Source organism: Cupressus sempervirens, chromosome 3 (assembly GCF_028749045.1).
Source record: "Cupressus sempervirens isolate cs-2001-9-10 chromosome 3, ASM2874904v1, whole genome shotgun sequence".
Taxonomy (NCBI): domain Eukaryota; kingdom Viridiplantae; phylum Streptophyta; class Pinopsida; order Cupressales; family Cupressaceae; genus Cupressus; species Cupressus sempervirens.
In genome coordinates this window covers 314,150,386-314,173,621 of record NC_143120.1, presented here as the reverse complement: position 1 = coordinate 314,173,621, position 23,236 = coordinate 314,150,386, and positions in this window count along the sequence as shown.

Here is a 23,236-nt window from a genome sequence, read left to right as displayed (position 1 = left end):
TGCCAGAAATAAAATTCAATTAAATTAAAAGCCCAAAAACTCAAAATCACAAAAATTTCCTTGACGAATTTATGATAATGCGAACCTCTAAATGCATAGACATACTCACTAGTCTAATCACATAATGCAAATGAGTTTGGATTTAATAATCGCCCAAAGGTCTAATTTAAATAATTAAATAAGGATACATCAACCATATAGGGACAACATTGGTGAAATATGAATAGCTAAATCACTAACTCCATGTATCACTGCCAGGGATATAAATCCTACACACTAAAATACAAGATCAAGTGCAATTCTATATAATAACATAACTGAAGCAATAAATGCATTAACTAACTAATTTAACCTTTTTTTTAATTATACCTAAAATAATCCATTTACATCACTCACGTTCACATAAAGCATAATGAAACAAGAATGAAATTAATATCCCTCACATAATAGAATCACAGATATGTCCAAAATACTAGATAATTGATATCATCATAGACCTACTATCATCTCAAAATGGCATCAACATGCAATATGATAAAGTGAACAACATAGTAGTATAGCATCTATGATACTAAAATCAAAGTATAACATTTGACCATTAGGTCATCTCAAAGTACAAAATAATAAGAGTAACAAGTATCTCTCAAACCAAAATAAACAAGGTACAAACTACAAACAGGAGAGGCACTAAATCCTCCCCCATTAGTATAGGTTTACTCCTAGAAGCCAAAAAAATGATAGTGGTACCATCCTCTCAAATGTGTAGCATCTTTCCAATTCATAGAGGTATCATCACTTGGGTCCCATTGGACCCTTACCTACTTGATTTTCTAATCCTGCAAGGTCAACCTCCACTGCTATAGGATATGAATGGGATGCAACACAAGCTACCTATTTGCTACCTAAAAAGCATCCTAATCAAGAACATGGGTCACATTAGGGATATACTATCTCAAAATAGAAACATGATAAACATCAAGGATGCATGATAGTCTAGGTGGCAATGCTAGTCAATAAGTAACATGATCAATCCTCTCAAGGATCTCAAATGGTCCAATAAAAGATGGTGCCAACTTAGAGTCTCGGCCATAATAAATTTGGCTCTTCCTTAGCTACACTCTCAAAAGCACCCTCTCACCAATAGAAAAGTGATGATCCAACCTATGGGCATCTCCATACTTTTTTTATCTATCCTAAGTAGTAATCAAATGCTCCCTAATCCAAACAACTTACTAGTCAAAATCATCAAGCATCTCTAGACTCAAAAGAACTCGATCCTCTAAATGATCCCAACTAAAAGGGGTACAACATGGTTTACCATAGAAGGCCTAAAAAGGTGATAGGCCAAGAGAACTATGATACCCATTATTGTATACAAACTCAACAAGGTACAAATAATACTCCTATTTCACCTACCTATCCATCACATATTCCATGTGAAGTATATCCTCCAAAACTTGATTCACTCTCTTTGTTTGACCATCGGTCTCTAGATGATAAGCCAAACTAAAATTGAGATGTATACCCAAAGCATACTGGAGAGACATCCATAGTGTAGATGTAAACACTAGATCTCTATCCAAAATTATCCAATGAGGGGTCCAGTGCAAATGAACAATATCCTCCAAGAAAACATGCGCTACTGAAGAAGTTGTATAGGATGCTCTCATGGGTGAAAAATATGCTACCTTGGACAACTTGTCCACTATCACCATAATACAATCATCTCTCCATGATGACATAGGAAACCCCATGATAAAATCAATAGATATGATATCCCATTTCCTCTTTGGAATGGTATGCGGCTACAAAAGACTTGTCGGATGCTAATACTCTACCTTCACTCTCTGGCACTTGAGACATCGAGCAATAAAATTGAAAAAATTGTTCCTCATCCCTTCCCAAAAGCTATTTAAGATCAATATGCATCTTCTTAACACTGAGATGTGCAAAATATGGTGCACGATGTGCTTCTAACAAAACCAAGGTATGAAGATCACTCTAAATGGGTATATAAATATTCCCTAAGTGTCACAATAGTCCATTATACTCAAGCAAGTATTTGGATAATCTCCCCTCAAGTGTGCATCCAGACTCACTCTCTACCCTCACCTCATGATACCAAGTGTCACTAGGAAAATCTTTCAAGATATGAATTCAAAAATTCACTCCCAATGAAATCACTGATACCTAATATCACCTCCTACTCAAGGCATCTATGAAAAATTCTCCTTCCCTTTAGTGTAATGAACATCAAATTCATAATCGCATAGGAACTCAATCCAACAATACTACCATGCATTTAGGTTTAGCTAAGTAAAAATATACTACAAGCTCCTATGGTCTCTATGAAAATCTAAACTATATCCCAAAATGAAATACCTCCAATGAAATAGAGAATGCATTATGGCTGCAAGTTCTAAATCATGAGTGGGGTAGTTGAGCTCATGGTTCTTGAGTTTTCTAGACTTATATACAATAACTCTACCATCTTACATCAACACCGCACCCATGCCTTCCAAAAAAGTATCTATGCAAACCATGAAATTACCTAAAGGATTATGCACTACAAGGACTAGTACACTAGTCAAACACTCCTTAAGAGTGTTAAATGTTTCCTCACACTAGTTTGACCAAACATACTTCTTCCTATTTTGCTAAAGAGAAGTGATGGGATGAGACACTCATGAGAAATCTTTCATGAAGTGATGATAGCAACCCACCAATCCCATGAAACTGTAGACTTTAGAGAAATTAGTGGGGTATCAGCCAATCCATGATAGCACAAATCTTCTCTAGATCTACTACAATTCTATCACTAGTGATGATATGTCCCAAATACTTCACCTCTAACTAGAAGAATCTACATCTACTCAAGTTTACATATAATTGATTGTATCTCAAGCGTGATAATACTTGATGTAAATAGACTTTATGCTGCGCCACAGTCTTTGAATAGATCAAATGTCATCCAAGAGTACAATGACACACTGATCAAGGTAAGTGCAAAATAAAGAGATAAAAGATGCACCACTTTAATGCCTCTATTCATCAAACTCATAAACACTAATGGTGCATTGGTTAACCCAAAGGGTACAACCTTGAACAAAAAGTTATTTGGTGAATGTCAGTCTCCTGGGTACAATGCTAATGGTATCCCAATCTTCAAGAACACTTGTGCTCCCTTCATCTGATCAAACAAATCATCAATCCTTAGCAAATGATATCAGTCCTTCATCATCACCTTACTCAACTACTGGTAGTCAATGCAAAAATGCAATGACCCATCCTTCTTCTCTATGATGATGATTGGTGTACCCCATGGGGATACACTAGGATGAATATGGCCCTTGGCCAATAATTCCTCCAGCTACAATCTAAGCTCACTCAACTCCTAAGTAGTCATGTGATAACGAGCTCGCGAAATTGGCTCCAATCCTTATACAAGATTGATCTAAAAATAAATTTCATGTTGTGGTGACATTCTTGGAATCTCATCAAGAAACACATCTACATACTCACAAAGGAGTGGGTGATCATCAAGTATCACTGTACAAATCTTGGCTCCCTCAAGATCACTAATAGAATAAGAAACAATTGACAACCCTTCCACACACTCTGCTTCAACTGATTAGGTAAGATCATCCAAAGTGAGTCAGGTCTCTAGTCTCTAAATTTCCAAAAGTTCCACTTGTCTACTTGTGTCATCCACACACTATACAGACTTATGGTAGTAATCTATATTCACCTAAAGGGAATCAATGGCCATTACAATTTCATATGATCCCAAAGGTAGGATACAAAGATCCACTATGGTGGTGAAGGTTCTTAAATCCAAACTACAACTATTGACCAACAATCTACAACCACTTTGGAACCCATGGATAATTCAACCTATCACCTATCAACCCGATGCACTACCACTAGCTCATATTGCTAAACAAGAGATGAAGAATTTAAAGAATCAAAAGCACAAGAGTCAAACAAAACTAAAGATGAAATGCCATGCAATGTACCTATAACCTCAACCACCACACATGATACTCAACTTGACAATTGTCAACTGCTGCAAAGACTTGATGATTCCTTCTGACATCTCCCATTGTAGGCTTGAATCTAGTTGCACTCTTACCATGTCCTATAGATGGTTTGATAGACCACCCAAAATATCTATGGTTGGGTTGACCACAAGAATAACAATTTCCTACAAATATAGAACCTGTCCCAAGACCACCCTGAGTAGCACTAAGGTAAGGTGCACTAACCTTGCTAGAGTTTTGTTGACCACTCTAAGGAGGATGAACCTGTTGAGATTTCTATCGTTATCTTTGGTTATCTCCTTTCTTTTTTTTTGGTACCAAAAGACTATCCACCCTTACCCCAAGACCTCTTCTTATTCTTATGGTGATAACCACCCCGAGAGGGTGTTGTCTAGGCTTTTCCCTTCCCTAAGGCATGGGTAAATTGTGCATCCTATGCTTAATTCTGTGCCCTTAGGTTTCAAGAACTAGGTTTGCTACTAAGACCTCTAGCGAGATTTCCTACACAATATATGCCTTCTCAATAGTGAGAACAAGAGTCCTAGGCTGATGCATACAATCTTCTCCAATAACGGCATCCTTAAGGCCTCAAATGAATGATGAGCCAAGCATAAATTATCATGATTATAACATGTATACTACCAAAGTTCAAAGAACTAGATTTGATATTGATCCACTATCATTTTACCTTGTATAATCTCATGAGACTCATCAGCACAAGCCTCTCTAAACTGAGGAGATAAAAATATCTCTTGGAACCTTTCCTCAATGATCTCCCAAGTGAGATCTGCAATGTTTATTTGGAGCTTCTATTCCTCAATATTCCAACAAATGGATTCATGGTCCCTTAACTACACAATTGCACAACATGCCTTTATATTGGTTGCATAGGGGTACATGTTGAAGCAATGCTCCATGTCCAATAATCAAGTCTCTTCCTTAAGGCCACCTCCCTTACCATCATACAATAAAAGTTTGGATTGTTGAAGAGATTTCATGATATCCAAATGGATGAAATATTCACTATTGTGGTCCCTACCACCTTGATGGTGCCCTTGGCCACTTGATGGAGTACAAAAATTCTCACATTCATGCTCCTCCTCTCTATGCTCTGACTGATTAGAATATCCATGATGAGATCCCTCTTCCTAATTATGATCCTATTGGTGTTCCCTTACATGAGTCCATAGTCAAGAAAGAATCTCCTAAAGAAATAGCTTCAATACCTCAATGTCATTCTATTCATTATTACCCTATTCTCCTTCTCCATCCTAATGTTCCTCTTCATGGTGTTCTTCTCAACAATTATTGCTACGGGCACCACTAGGACCACCAAGTCCACGTGTAAGAGGCATCATTATGGAAGCAACAAGATAAGGTCTGAAAAAATTAGTCACTAGCATAAGAGTCACAACAAGATAATAAATACTAACTAGTAATTATTGATACACATATAGAAAAAAACCATAGTAGAAGCATAACACAAAGATCCCAATGTTGCAACATGGGCTCTGATACAAGATGTAATGCCTCGCCTAGAGATCCTTGGAAACAAAAATAAATATAAGCCTAGATTTTTTTTAAAAATAAGTAAGGATGAACATGACATGCAATATACAAGGATCATAAAGATTGCAACGAAAGACTAAATAAACATCCAAACACCAATGACTCTCCAAATGCCACTACATACAAAACAAATGAACCAAGAAGGATGCATATGACTTTGAATCCAAAAACATTCCAAATTCAAAATGTAATTCCAAAATATTTAAGAACACCATAAATGTTATCCAAAATACCTTTGAAGAACTTTTGGTCAAACTAAAAAGTCCCCGCTTTCTGCCTAGATAGGATTTTCCAAAACTTAGGTGACAGTGTAAATCAACACTATGCAATACTTTCCAATATTGTATGACCTTCATAATGAAGGTGTGAGATACAATCAAGGTTTGGGAAACACTAATCATGAAAGCATACAATACTTCACAAGTATCATACAACTTTCCTCCAAGAGGTGTTTGATATAATAGAGTATCGCATGATAGAGTTTACATGGGCATGCGATACTTTCCAGTACCACACGATTCTTCTCCTTTGAGTGTGTCATACTTTAATGTATCCCCCAGTGCTGATGCATCATCACCTAGTGAAAGAAAGAATTACTCTAGATACTAGAAGAAGGGATTAAATAGGAAATCAAAAACTTCACACTGGGGAGTACTAGATCCACAATTGACGTAAAGACACTCCAAACAATAGCTACAAGATAGAAATTGCATCTAACCATCTATCATAACACTGAAGAAAAAGAACTGAAAGCAACATTGTAATGTAGCGAAACAACATCATAATAAAATGAACAACCAAACTAATTATGTGGTTCCTCCTAACTACAATAGCATCATGAGACATCGAATGTTCTAGCCATTCCCTACACGTAATATCCCAAATTGCCAGCTAGATAGTTAGAGATATCTTATAAGGATGTCACTACTAAAGTGTAATAACATTATAAGAATAAGAAATCTAATCATGCTAAACAATAAGATATAGATCCTCCAACAAAGAAGATAACAACATAACATCATATGCTAAACATCATAGTAGGGAAATGTGTCAATACTTACATCATATAGACAAGATTTACAAGCATTCCAATGAAAGCATAAATTAAAAGGAAGCATACTCTAGAACCCAAAGTACTAAGTGAAAACATCCAAAAACTGTCACACTAGGGAAATAGACCATCTCTATACACCGGTCCCTAGCAATGGTATAGGTAGCTATGCCTCCCACCTATAGGTCCACTCCCACCATGTTGAGGGAGATAATAATCCAACCACAAACACACATAAAGCAATGTTCATGACTAAAACCCACACCAAAAAGTATGAAGATTGAAATAAAGAATAAGACAATGCATAAACTATAGATCCTAGTTAGACACTCAATGGGATATTAAGTAGGGGCTAAAATCATGGAGAGTTTCTTGGCATTAAAAATCCAATTGTCAGAATGTGTAGATTCAACTCCTTAATGGAAGGCTCTAGCACACCACATCTTTTTATTATCTTAAGTTTCATTACCACCTAGGGTTTTATTTAGTTATCACTTAATTAATTCTTCCTCTGCTAACCTATGGCATCATGATCACCAAGATATGAGATAGGAGCCCCCTCCATATGCTAACCTACCCTACCCATGCTCATCCAACAATGAGTGACCATAGGAATGCAGATTCCCAACCCAACCCCAATGATCATAACTTCTAAAAGTACCACAGAATATTGGGCCTCACAAATCACCCAAAAAATGTATGTACACATAATTGTTTGAGGCACACCACCATCATAAAGATCATAACACAAGGACAAGATGAGAACACAATACAAAATATCACTCAACCAAAAGTATTTTCAAGAAGATAGATGTAGTACACATCTTGATGAAACAAAAAAAGTGCACCAATGGTTTAACTAACATCCAAATGGATGATCCAAATCTATCACCAACATCATTCCAAGAACAAACAAGAAAATAGGGTGGCACACAAAATGAGGTAAAAATCTCAAAAATTGGAAAACTTTGAAATTAAAACCCATTTTGTCTTTGGGCACAAAAGCCTCAAAAATATAATAAAATTTGGGTTTGGACATTGTATGCAAAAATGACTAGCATAATAGTGTGGACCCCAAACCCTCATCACAAAAAAAAGGAAAATGTTTATACCCAACCAACTAGGTAGAACCACCAAATAGAAATGGAGGGAAACACTAGTTCCTAGCCTCTAGAGAAACAACTACCAAAAATATATACAAAATTTGAGCCAAAACAAGAAAACATGAGAGCCTTGTTACAATCTAAAGTTTTTGTTTCACCAAAAGATTGACCTATCAATGCTCGATACAACCACTAGAATTATAGAACACATGAGGTAGTTAAGCCATGTCACGAATCCCGAAGGGGAATGCTAGTAGTTAGTCCAACAATTCATCCCTCATTGTTATCCAAGGAGATTTGAACCTGTAACCAAGCTCTAATACAACTTGTTACAATCTAGAGCTGTCATTGCACCAAAGGATCAACCTATCAATGCTCGATACAAACACTAGAATTAAATTCAATAAAATTAAAAGCCCAAAACCCAAAATCATAGAAATTTCCTTACTAGCTTTTGTAACAGTGTGCACTTCTAAATACATAGACATGCTCACTAGTCTAATCACATAACACAGATGAGTTTAGATTTAATAATCACTAAAAGGTTTAATTTAAACAATTAAATAAGGATATGTCGACCATATAGGGATGACATTGGTGAAATATGAATAGTTGAATCACTAACTCCATGTGTCACTGCCAAGGATATAAATTTTGCACACTAAAACACACAATCAAGTGCAATTGCATATAATAACATAGAAAAAGAAATAAATGCATTAAATAACTAATTTAACCATTTATTCAATTATACCTAAAGTAATCCATTTACATCACTCACGTTTGCATAAATTATAATAATGCAAGAGTGAAGTAAATATCCATCACATTACATATTCAGAGATATGTCAAAAATACTAGATAATAGATATCATCATAGACCTAATGTCATCTCAAAATAACATCAATAAGTAATATGATAAACTAAACAACATAACTATATAGCATCTATGATACTGAAATCAAAGTATAACATCTAACCCTTAGGTCATCTCAAATTACAAAATAATAAGAGTAACAAGTATCTTTCAAACCAAAATAAGTAAGGTAGAAATTGCAAACATGAGAGGCACTATAGGGGGTGGGTGAATCAAGATCTATAAAATTTTCAAGTCCTTGTAAAAAATAATAGATTGATAGAATTCACTCCTAATCCATCTCATCTCATAGATCATATACAATATAATCATGGACTATAAAACTAAAATAAATCTAAATATGCATGACACCATCAATATGAAAATGTAAATACATAGCACAAAGATTTTGAGAACCCAAAAATCCTCCAAGGTGAAGTTAAAATTGGGGTGGGGATGACACCCACAAATTCCACTACTAGAGTAATCAAGTTTGGTTGTTATGACTACAACATTGATCACTTCTAATGATCTACCCTATGAGGGGTCTTCTTGGTTAAAAGTATTACAAGACTATTAAGTCTACCTTGATTAGATGATTTAAACTTAAAAAAAAGTAAGTAATCTATTAGGAGATTTAACTAGGTATGTTAAAACCACTTTGTTAAGGGATTTTCATTGATTAACTAGTTTTAATGTCTAAGTATCCAATCCTACAATTTTCTCTTATGAAGCTGATTACATATCTTCTTTTTGACTTGTTTGAATTTGATCTCCTTATCTAATTTTCTTTGTTCTTCCCTTCACTACTAGGTTTCTCTATCTAATCACTTTATCAAACTTAGCCTTCCTTGTTCTATCCTTAGCCTTTTTCATGCATTCACAATCTTCCTTCACACTCATAGATTTAGGGTTTGATACCTCCTTAAATAGTCAATGATGGAAGGTTCTAGATCATAATCTATTATCATGAATGCTAATGATACTTAATTCATGGAGTACTCTATACATTGGAGAGTATTGATATTTTGCACTTGTGACTGTATTTGTAATTGATGTCAACATAGTAGTAATTTTTTAAAGACTAGAAGAATAGCAGTCAGTGATCTTATATTGCACAAAAGTGGAGGAAGTTTTAGATGATGCATATTGGGGGACATGTTCTTGATGTTTTCTTGATGACATGGTTAAGAGGACTAAGTATAAGTCAATGGTGTATAGAAGCTACAGTTGATTTACTGGAAGAAATGTAGAAATAAAACATTGGAAATAAAAGTTATGATGATCTATTGCTATCTTTAATCTGAGATTTAATGAAGATACATGCAATTACATAGTGATAGAGGGTAATTCTATGGTGATGCTAGTGTGTATGCAACAATGTGATTTCACATGTGTGAAGTTTTGTATAGACTATGTGCCAATAGTACTATTGTAATTGAGAATTAATTAATTGGGAAATCCTTAAGGCCGACTTAATGAATTATTATGAAGATAAAAAATAAAGGAAAGTTATTTTCCTTATTTTTAATGTATCTTGAAGAAGAGGATCAAGTGGAATGTAAAGTATTAGTGCATAGTGTGAGGAGTATAATTCTTACTGAATGTGTGTAATAGATCCAAGGGATCATTGGATATGCAATATGAGATATGGTTACAATATCTGAAGGAGCATAAGTCTAGTTGAAAGGATAGAGATAGAGGAAGGAAGTAAAATTTAGTTCTATTATTCTACAAGGAATAATATAGAGATTATTTAAATAGTGGGTTCATTGATCTTAAGCTTAAAGATTTTTAGGCAGTGAGTTCAACTGTCTTCCACAACTCCTAATAGAATTGGCACAACTCCTAACAGGGAGTCATATGTATTGATTGTTGCAACATAATCCTAATAGGGTCTATCCTCTAACAAAGAATATTTATATTTATACATCATCTTGCGGGTACCATCCCCATTGGGATTTTCCCTCTGATCAAGGGTTTCCCTAGTTAACATATCTGGTGTTAGTTATGTATGAGTATCTTGTTGTGGTTTTAGTTTATATTAATCACATGGTTAATTTTGTTTAGTGTTAATGATTGTGAAAATAGTTGGATAACTGATTCACCACCCCCCCCTCTAAGTTATATTAGTGGACTATATATTCTAACAATTGGTATCAGAGCATCAGGTCTTTGAAGATAAGGCTTAATATCTTTGGGAGATTGATGGTGAAAATTTTCTAAAAGGATAGTCCAAGATTCAATTGGGCCAACTATGATAGTTGGAAGGAAAAAATGAAGACTCATCTGCTATACATGGGTCCAAGATATTGGCTTTTGAGGAAATCTAAGAAGGAAATTGTTGAAGAATCAAAGCTAGAGGAATACATAGTGAGGGAGAAAGAGATATGTTCATGTGTTACATGAGAGCCAGAGAAGCCCTACAATTAGCTCTTCTAGAGAATGAATACAATTAGGTGAAGACATTTCAAACTTCTCATGAAATTTGAAAAGCATTAGTACTTACTTTTGAAGTTGATGATCATGCAAAAAGAATGAGATTGAAAAATTGGATTTGCACATTGCAAGATGGTAAGATGATAGAAGATGAATATATGAGAAGTTATATAGGAATAATATTAGAAATTATTGTCACAATCTAGTCTCTTGGTGGAATTAAAGAAGATGATGAGGTTATATGGAAGATCTTGAAAACTTTAACTCCACCATTTAGGCAAATAGCTCAGATGGTTCAACTAGTAATGCATTGGACCAAATGTTTCACAATGGAAATATTGCTTGGAAGATTAGAGTCTATAGAAGCATAAGTGAGACAATTTGAATAATTGGCCAGATTTGAGATAGCTTTTAGTGCTCTAAACATTTGACCTAATCTATCAAGAAGTGCAAGTGCAAGAGGAGACTTTTTCAATAGTAATAGATGTAAAGAAGATAAGAAGATTGAAGAAGGAATAGCCCTTCTAGTAAGAAGAGAGAAAGATGTTAAGAAAATCTTTAAACATTGGAATTGTGATGAATATGGTAATTATGCATCTAAATGTCCTAAAAGAGAGAAAAAGTTTAGAGAAAAATTTAAGAATAGAAGAGATAATGATAGAAATTTCTTATATGCTAATGAGGATGAATAATTTTATCAAAGAGATCAGAGTGGAAGTGATGATGAATTAGGATTTGTGGCTATCAAGGAAGATGATCTTGATAGAGAAATTAGAGAGGAAAAATCTCTAGTTACCCAAGTTGAGAAGAAATCAAATTGGATAATTGATAGTGGATGTTCACATCACATGACCGATGATATGAACAAATTTTTTAAGTTCAAAAATCATGATGGAGGTATTTTTAGAGTTTGTAACAATGCAACCTATCATATTATGGGGATTGGATCTATTACTCTTGATGGTAAAACTAACACTGATGATGTTTACTTTGTTGATGGTTTGAAAGATTATTTTTTTAAGTGTTGGATAATTGGTAGACAAGGGATGTATGTTGCAGTTCATCAAGAAGACTTGCATTGTCAAAGACAAAGATAATAAGCTGATTGCTACTAGAATAAACTCTAGAGGTAATGTATTTTAGTTGAATCCTATTAAACTAACATGTTTGATTGCAAAGGTTGATAATAGTTGGTTATGGTATAAAAGGTTGTGTCAAATAAACCTTGATAATATTGTGAAAATTAGCAGTACATTTGCAGTGAGAGATCTACCTAAGATTATTGAGCCTACTAATGTTATCTAGAAGGAATATATTTTGGCTAAGGAGAGGAAAGTATCTTTTCCTAGCAAGACACTCTCTACTATAGAGAAACTAGATATTGTTCACACAGATTTGAGTAGTCCTACAAGAACCAAAGGATTCTATGGTGAAAGGTAGTTTATGATTTTTGTTGATGATTTCACTAGGATGATGTGGGTAGCATTTCTTAAAGAAAAGTTTGAAGCTTTTGATAAATTTAAGATATTTAAGAATAGAGTTGAAAATTAATCTAGTGTCAAGATTAAATGTTTGAGATCAGATAGATGAGGAGAGTTCACCTCTAGAGAGTTCAACATATTCTATGAAGAGAATGGAATCAAAAGACAATTATCTTTACCTAGAACACCTAAACAAAATGGGATTGTTGAAAGAAGGAACAAGTTAGTAGTAGAAGCAGCAAGAGTGATGTTATTTGAGAATGATGTCTCAAAGGCATTTTAGAGAGAATTCATTAACACCATCATATATACTCTGAATAGGGTACAAATCAAAAAAGGTATGAGCAAGACACCCTATGAGTTATGGTTTGGTCATTCACCATTAGTCATTTATTTTAGAATATTTAGAAGTGTTACATAAAGAGAGATGATGATATTGGTAAGTTTGATCCTAGAAGTGATGAAGGTATATTTCTTGGTTACTCATTGAAAAGTAAAGCACATATATGTTTCAACTATAGAACTAAGACAATACTTGAGTGTGCAAATTTAAAGATTGATGAAAAGTTTCATACTAAAGAGAAGATCGTAGATTATAATTTTGATGAAGAAAAGGGTAATTTTGGAATTTTTAAACAAAATGCTGAAGTTCTTTTTGAGACTAACAATAACTTACAAAATGATGTATCTATTGAGCATAGAGAAGAATGAATATCTGAACCTAGAGAAGTGATAAGAGTTTAGATGTGAACTCCTACTTCTAATAGAAACATGAAAAATAATCACCCTCTAGAGTAGATAATTAGGAGCAAGGATAAGGGTGTGATGGAAAGGAAAAGAGTGAATGAGAAATTATGTCTAATTTCTCAAGTGGGCCCTAAGAGCACAAAGGATGCATATAAGGATGATCACTAGATACAAGCAATGGAAGAAGAATTACATTAGATTATGAAGAATGAAACATGGGAATTAGTTCTTAGACCTAAAGATGAGAATGCGATAGGAACAAAGTGGGTATTTAGAAATAAGATGAATGAGAGAGAAGAAGTTGTGAGAAACAAGGCCAGACTTGTTTGCAAAGGTTTATTAGAGAAAGAAGGAATAGATTATGAAGAGACATATACATCTATGGAAATAATGGAAGCAGTAAGGACATTCTTGGCTTACACAACAAACAATAATTTCAAGGTTATTAGATGGATGTCAAATTAGCTTTTCTAAATGGAGAAATTGAAGAAGAAGTCTACATTGAGCAACCTGATGGATTCCCTTCTACAGGAGAAAAAAAATTTATATTCAAACTAAAGAAAGAACTATATGGTCTGAAGCAAGCACCTAGAACATGGTATGCAAGGTTGGATAAGTATTTGTCTAAGCTTGGATTTATTAAAGGTACAACATATGGTAATCTATATTTAATGAAAATTAATGATGGTTTATTTATCATTGTAATATTTTTGGATGACATAATATTTAGAGGAAATGATAAAGAAAGTGATAAGTTTTCTAAAGATATGAAAAATGAATTTGAAATGAGCATGATAGGAGAAATGGAGTTTTTACTAGGATTACAAATTATGCAAAGTAGAGATGGGATATTTATTTCACAAACCAAGAATCTAAAAGACTTGTTAAATTTTACTTTTTTTAAAGTTTCAAACCTGTTGGTACACCCATGATAGCTTTCACAAGTTATCTAGTAAAGATGAAAAACCCATAGTTGAGCTAAAGAAGTATAGATCTATGATTGGAGGATTGTAATATCTAACTCACACCAGACAAGATATAGGAAATGCAGTTGGGATTATAGAAAGATTTAAAGTTGATTGTAAAGAGTATCATTATGTAGTAGTAAAGAGGATATTTAGATATTTGAAGGGTACATTTGATTATGGAATTTGGTATGACAGATCAAATGATTTCACGTTGTGCATATATACTGATGCAGATTGGGTAGGAAGTATGGATAATAGAAAGAGCACTGGTGGTGGATCATTCTTTCTTGGAGGAAGATTGGTTTCTTGGTTGAGCAAGAAATAAGACTATATTTCTCAAAGTATAGTTAAGGCAAAGTATGTTGCAGTAGTGAATAATTATTATCGAGTTATGTAGATGAAAAAAATGTTGAAGGATATTGGGATTGAGTTTATAAAACTTATTATTAGTTACTATGATAACAAAAGTATAGTGAGTATGTCTAAGTATCCCATATTGCATTCTAAGACAAAGCACATATCCATTAAGTATCATATTTTTTGAGAGAAGGAAACAAAGATGGAAATAAGATTGGAATATGTAAGTAATAATGATTAGATTGTAGATATCTTTACAAAGCCTTTGCCTAAGGATACTTTTGAGTATCTAAGAGGTATATTAGGGATTATGTTCCTACCTACTTTAGGGTAGATGATGCAGAGAGTGCATCAGTCTAGTGGTATAGAGCACTATGGTTAGACCAGATTGAATGTTGATACTTCCTATATGGGGGAGTATCTAGTATGTACTAAGCCATTGAGGACTCTTGGTATTTTGATATTTTGTATTGAATAGTGTCTTTAGATACTGGAGCTGATTTAAGAGTTGGAATAAGTATATTATAACAATTGGTATTTTGTACTTGTATTGACACCTTTGACATTGATGTCAATGGGGGAGAGAATGTGTGCATGAAAAACATCTCCTAGGAAAATAGGGTAAGAAAATATGAGAGACGCACCTATTGAGTTGTTAATGGGGGAGTGTTATCTCTATGGGAAAGATATGTAGCTAGAAAAAACTCACAACAACAACCAATATATTTCAGATTGATGAAGAGGATTTGAGAAGATGACAATAGTAATAGCAATAAAGTATAGTTTGGTATTCTTGAGACTTAGATATTTTTCACCTATGTTGCCATAAATGCCAAAGGGGAAGATTTTTATCATGAATGCTGATGAAACTACATTAAGGGATTACTCTATGCATTGGAGAGTATTGATATGTTGCATTCATGACTGTATTTGTCATTGATGTCAACATAGCAGTAATTCTATAAAGACTGGAATAATAGAAGTTAGTAATCTTATGATGTGTAGAAGCTGAGGAAGTTTTAGATGTTGCTCAATGGAGGACATGTTCTTGAGGTTATCCTAATTATGTGGTTAAGAGGACTCAGTCTAAATCAATGGGGTATGAAAGTTACACTTGGTTTACTGGAAGCAGTGTAGAAATAAAGAATTGGAAAATAGAGTTCTAATGGTCTATTGCTATCTTTCATCTGAGATGTAATGAAGAGATGCACAGTTACATAGTGATAGAGGATAATCAGGTGGTGATGCATATATATGCATAAGATGTGGTTTGACATGTGTGAGGTTTTGTATAGATTATGAGCTAACAGTGTTATTGTAATTGAGAATTAATTAGTTATCTTATTTTTATTAATTTGTAAAGCCTCAAATCAAACACAAGGAATTATTATGAAGATACAACATATAGGAAAGTTTTATCCTTATTTTTAATTTATCTTAAAGAAGAGTATCAAGTGAAATGTGAAGTATTAGTGTATAGTATGAGAAGGAGAAAAATGCTTACTAAATGTGTATTAGAGATCCAAGGGATGATTGGATATGTAGTATGAGATCTAGTTACATGATCTAAAGGAGCATAAGTCTAGTTGACATGACAAATACATAGGAAGGAAGTACATTTCAGTTCTATTATTCTACAAGGAATAATATAGAGATCATTTGTATAGTGGGTTCGTTGATCTTACCCTTGAAGCTATTGGGTTAGTGGGTCCAGTTGTCTTCCACAATTCCTAATAGGGTTGGCATAACTCCTAACAGGGTTGGAATCTCCTAATAGGGATTCAAAGTCTCCTAACAAAGACTCATATGTACTAAATGTTGTAATAGACTCCTAAAAATTTCTATCCTCTAACAAGGAATATTTATATTAGTACATCATCTTATGGGTACCATCCCTACTAGGGTTTTCTCTCTGATCAAGGGTTTCACTAGTTAACATATCTAGTGTTAATTGTGTATGAGTATCTTGTTATGGTTTTAGTATATATATTACTCACATGGTTAAGTTTTTTTAAGGTTAATGATTGTGAAAATAGTTGGATAACTAAATCATGCCCACCCCCCTCTAAGTTATATCAGTGGACTATATATTCTAACATAATCAATGATCTAGAATCCACCCTTTTTCTTGCTTAGTCCTTCCTTTTCCAATTGGTTACTCTATCTTCATTGGGATTGATGAACTCTCAAAAAATAATTTATTAGCTCCTTAGTTGTCTCTATAATCCATAAATATAGCATAGAAGTTGGCCAAAATAATTTACATAATTGTGTGTGCCAATAAAGACACATGCAAAAACTGATTTACTAAGAAAGTGAATGTCCTCATGCTTAGTCATAACTAACATTTATGTTGTTCCTTAGCTTCTATATTCTTGATAGATACTGAATCACTTGACACAAACTAACTTCACATTTTTCAAGTCCCTGATCTTTTACTTGATATGTATTGTGACTTGGTCTAAACTTGGGTGCTAAACAACCTTAGACTTTCTTAGCATGTAGTAAAATAAACAAGTCCATATCACTAACCAACACTTCCTAAAAAATGTCTGAGTGTTGAACACTAATACAAAATTAGGCTTAGAGATCAACAATCTCTCCCTTTGACATTAGGGGTAAAAACTCTTTGTCATGACTTATCAATTCATTCAAAAATAAATAAAAATAGTACTCCCCCTTAAAATGAGATTCAATCAGGATAAACTTGATTATTCTATACACAATATATGTACATGGCTTATGCATAACTTTGATCTGTGATATTTGATGCTAATTCATCTAATTTTCCCTTTATGATTTCAAATTTTGATTTGATTTCTCCTATGTCATACATAATAACCCTTTTTTTTGTGTCATGTCTAATTTCCCCCTTGTTCTTGGCACTTATGGATTAGGGTTTGTAGGGGTCAACTAATATTTATCCAAAAATGTTTTGTGATTTGATAAAATCTCCTCCAATCCTTGATTCTACCTAAATTTGGCTGATTCTAAGACCTGAATCTAGATTTCTAGTTGAGCAGCTAGATTAACTAAACTATTTACAGTTAAGAGATGAGTATCTCCCTTAACTAAGTCTTGAGAAACTTATAGTTCCTTTTATATCACCTAAATATTAGTTATAAAAATGATTTGTATTGAAATCAATTTTTTTATGATGTTATTGTCTTTAACCATTAGCTTGACTAATCTCCTTTGATCGAATATTAACTTATTAAATGAATGGGAACTTGAACTAGTGATCTTGCTCAAAGAATCAGCACGCACCTTTAAATCTTCTTGTAATTGATCAATGGAGTGTTCGTTATCCTTGGTGAAGAAATTAACATCACAAAGTTTTATATACAATGAATGAATAGTGTGCAAAATTCCTTCCAAAATAGTTGCAAGGTTAGAAAGCTCAACCTATCTTATTGCTAGTTCTATTGAGACTTTATCAAAAAAAAATTTCTCAAAATTTTTCTCAAACCATCTCATCATTTTATCATTTGTTTGTATATCTTCATTGTTTACTTTCTTAACTATATAAACTAATTGTTCCAAATTATTTTATGCTCATTTACATCATGACTATCAAATGTATCTACAAAAATAACTTTAACTCCCTCTTTAATTGTTCTTGCTTTATCTTGTGACTCAACAAAACTTGTAAATTCTACATTTTCTCTAATGTCATATTGTTAGGATCATACATAGGTAATATGATGAGCTCATCTAGACTCACTAGTGTCTTTGGTGTATCAAATTTTCTTGTTCCATCATCTATGATTATGGGGTACTATTACTTGGCAATAATGTTCATAGTTGCTTCTCCTTAGGACTCAGTCCATGTGTTTGTTGTTCAGTAGAGGTACTCTTATGTTGAGTAGATATGATCTATTGAACATGTGTAACATTGAATGCATCAGTACAAAAAACACTTGATAGTTGGATAAGGGTTTGTATAACCTCTTTCTCCTTAAGCTTCTTGGTCTCTACCAGCTTAGATGGTTCTTCCTCCTAATCTCCTTCTAAGGAATCTTGAGTAGATTAATTTTCTTCACCTTTGTCTTTTTCTTGATCATCAATATCATGAGTGAACTTTTGTGGTGGAATGATAAATTTTCCTTGCTACTTGACACTCATATCTGGAACAACTGTGATTGATGTAAATTGCATACCATCAGTTGATGCACTTTCAATTTGTAGATAATATTGAATTTTTAACAAAACTAGATTGGTGCATGGGAGAGAGGTGCCTAAGGTGTACTAAATTTTTAACATCCTCTTTTTGGGAGGATTGTTGGGAAACAATATATTGAGAGGGGGTGAATCAAGATCTTAAATTTTAACTCATGAAACCAAATTAGTAAATTCACACCTAATTCATCTTATATCTTATATCTAACATTAAAACTATACTGTTGAAACATAAGTAAAATACATAGTATCCATGAAAGATTCAACACATAAAACAAATGATTTGGTAATCCAAAAATACTTCAATATGAAGGTAATATTGGGTTGGTGATTAAACCCACAAATCTTCATTGTTGCAACAATAAAGTTAACCTATTAGGGTTACAATGTTTGATCATAATCTATGATCTACACTATGAGGGGTATACCCTATTAAAGGGTTTTACACTTACAATTAAGTAAGTACTTTGTTAGGAGGTTTACATAGACTTTTTAGGATCACTTGGTTAAGAGATTTTACCTAATTCAAAATTGATTTAGTACCTAACCCTCAGATTTTTCTGTAATATGATTTTGGATCTCCTTTGTACTATCTCTAATCTTGATTTCTTAATCTGATATCTCCTTTTAGTCCTTTGTTGCTTCGATTGCCCTTTTTAAAATTGATTCCATACTTAGCCTTTCTTTCTCTGTTCTATCCTTTTTTGTGTCTTCTCATCACATACACACTCACATACCCATACATATTACTAATTCTAAGATTAGAATCCTTCTTAAATATATTTTCTATGAAAGTTTTAGATCTCAATCGATAGTTTATAATTCATCATCTTTTGTCATTTCTATCTAATTTTTTGATTGGTTGAATAGCATTCCTTGGGTTCATTACTTTCTATGATGATGTGTATTTTCCATCCTAACTATCTCAAAAAATATTAAATCTCATATGAAAGTTAGTCAAAATGGTTTACATATTTGTTTGTTCAATTAAAAACTCATAGGACAACACATAATTGTTTGGTATTTAAATGTCCTAATGCTTGATCATCGTTCACATCCATACTAGCACTCAGATTCTATATGCATGTTCTTTTATATTTTCTTGGAAAATACTATCTCTTCAATTTACCCAATCTCTTTGAAAATAACTTGGCTTGTATGTATGCTCTATCTCCACAAAAATCACTAATCACTAACTTGTTCAACATGTAATACAAAAAGTTCTTTGTTATGCTTGGCCTTTACTAGATGACTCAGTCACATTAATGGTCATTCATCCTTGCCTAGTAAATGACTAAATGTTTGGACACTAATAGCCAACATAAGCTTAGCGTAATCACTAACTTGTTCAACATGTAATACAAAAATTTCTTTGTTATGCTTGGCCTTTACTAGATGACTCAGTCACATTAATGGTCATTCATCCTTGCCTAGTAAATGATTAAATGTTTGGACACTAATAGCCAACATAAGCTTAGGGTAAGAGCACCAAGTTGTGGTGCCAAAAGGGGGTATAAGTGGCAACTTTTTTTCTGATATCAATAATTTCTAAACTTTGACAAGAATTTGAAGATAGTTATACTTTGAATTTTAAGATATGAAAAAAAAAGTAGTAGTCCTTTGAATCTAGTTTCTAAAATACTAATTTTTTTTTCAAAATGTTTTAGTTTTAGGTACTAAAAAAGGGGGCCATAGAAAGTGGTATTTCTTTTCAAAAAAAAAAAAAAAAAATAGTGCAAAGTGTGGCACCCCTAAAATTTAAACCTTTTTTTTTAAAAATTCTTTAATCACTCTACTCTAAAATTACTTACCACTATGTAGTTTATCCTATATTTTTTGGGAAATTTTATAATGTCTTCTTTTTAATGAATTTTATAATTAGAGACATCACAAAAATATGAAATATCTGTGTGCTCCCCCTACAAATGATTGAAAACTAATCTAAAATCAAAACTTCTCTTTTCCAAAGTGTGTAAAATGGAGTATAATTTCTAGAAAACTATATTGTTGTGAAATTTGATAAATGAGCTATTATCTAAATTCTAATTGGTACATGTTAGTTTTTGAGAGAAAATGGACATATATTCAAAAGAAATTATAGTTGAAAGGCTTAAAATAGTATGAATTTAAAATAAATTATATGGTTAAATAGCTAACACAAAGATCTACAATATCATGTAACCTAATTTTATCGATGTTCAACTATGATGAGACTTGAAGGAGAGCACACAAGAAAAATCTATCATTGTTTACATGCTTTCTATAAAATAGGTCTCGAACTAGTTTAGAGACTCCAAACCTTTGGGTTGGATCCCCAAGGCAAATCCAAGCCTTAGGTTTGGTGGAATTCAATACTTTAAATAGTGTATGTGTGTTATTTAAAGAATTTTTAAATTCAAGGGATAGGGAGAGGGGGGAGAAATGGAGAGAGATGGAGAGAGAGAGAGAGAGAGAGAGAGAGAGAGAGAGAGAGAGAGAGAGAGAGAGGGAGCGAGGGAGGGGGAGAGAGAGTACGGGATGGGAGAGGCTGGGATAGGCAGAGAGAGGAAGAGATGGGGGGAGAGAGAGAGCAAGGGATGGGAGAGGGTGGGATAGAGAGAGAGAGAGAGAGAGAGAGAGAGAGAGATTTAACATAGTGTGTATGCATTATAGTGTATGCTCACTTTATAGTGCATAAGTGCTATAGTACGTACACACTATATGAAAAGACCAAAAAATGGTTACAAAAAAAGTTTTGGTCCCTACTGACCCATATTCTCTTTTTTCTATTGTCTATTATGTTGTTCCAACAAAAAACATGGGTTTCATGGTGTTGCAAGCTAGCAAACACCAAATTCAATCATTGTATATACTATTTTAAGGGTTTTGAACATTCTTTGTATAGAAAATTTTAGTGTAGTCCTTTGTAAATATTCTTTGTTACTATGGAGACAAATTCCTTTATAATTTGACAAGTTATTTAATATATAGTGAATTCATTGAAATTTGTATGTTTGAATGAATTGTTATTTGCAAATGGTTAGAAATTTTAATGTATGAATAATTCATTATAATTTTACAAGTTGTTTAATATATATTGTGTATTCATTGAAATAAGTGTAATTTGTATATGTATTTGAATGATTTGTTATTTATAAAATTTGGATGTTTGAATAATTTAACATATAGAAATCATCAATCCAAGGCAGAAACCAAAACTCAAATGATGAAAGAGAGGGAGAAAGATTTGGAAATTAAAAGAGATAAAATGAAACTACTACATGAAAAAATAAAATTGCAATACAATAATGAAGAATTGTCTTTTGAAGAGGAACATGAACCACCAATACAAAGAAACAAAGAGGAGTTGGAACAACAAAGAGAACACATGAAACTCTTACTCTCAAGGAGATAATTGAATTGTAAAGCTACACCATCTTATAATGTTGAAGTCATATCATCATCTCATGTTGAAGAGACACTAATTAATACATTTGATGATGTACATGTTGACATACCAATCAAGTTTGTTATTAGTGACACACACTTATTCAGATTTTGTACAACTACTGAGCTCTTTAAATAGTTTATAGTGTTTTCTATGTAATTTAGTAGCCATAAAGCTTCTACAGTTGCTACCAAGTCCTTTGGACTAACTCTAGTGGTTACTGAGCATATTCGGTTAGTGTGAAGTTCAGCAGTGCAAATCAAGAAATTCAGTATATACCAAGTTTATCAATGGTTACTGAGTTCGTAGTTCATGTGAAGTGAAGCCAATGGTTACTAAGTATTGTAGTGTCTGCTGAGTTCTTATTTCATGCAATGTGAAGACAATGTTAACCAAGCCACTCCATGGTAACCAAGTAATTTATTACTTTTTGAGTTGCACAATATCTACCAAGTCACCAGTGTAGACCGAGTTCAAGACTACTTGAAAGTTATTAGTATGGATCGAGCTTCTATGTCTACCAAGAGCATGATGATGCCAAGAAGTGATAGTGGATGTTGAGTATTAGAACCTCACTGAGTTAGTCTTCACAACCCAAGTATCTTCACATGGGCTGACTTTGTAATATTTGTGTTAACTTGTGTCATGGCCAACTTTGTAATTTTCTAAATTGGATTGGTATATATATGTGATGTATTGTATCATATCCAATGTAATGTATGACAAGTAATGTAATTTTAATGAATGTGTAATGCAAGTGCAAGAATGTGAATGTAAGCAGTAGATAAAGATTTATGAAGGCCATATCAGCATAAGGAGAAGTTGTGACAAAATCTATCATAGAAAAGTGATCAGTGCACCAAGGAATCTCTATCAGCAAACTTAGTTGCAAGTCAGAGATCTACTATTTCATCCTAATAGGTGAACCACTCAAAATCCTTTAACAAGGTAGACCTAACAATCTTTTCTAAATCTCTTTATCGAGTGCATACTACATTTTATGTTTATAAATCCTCTC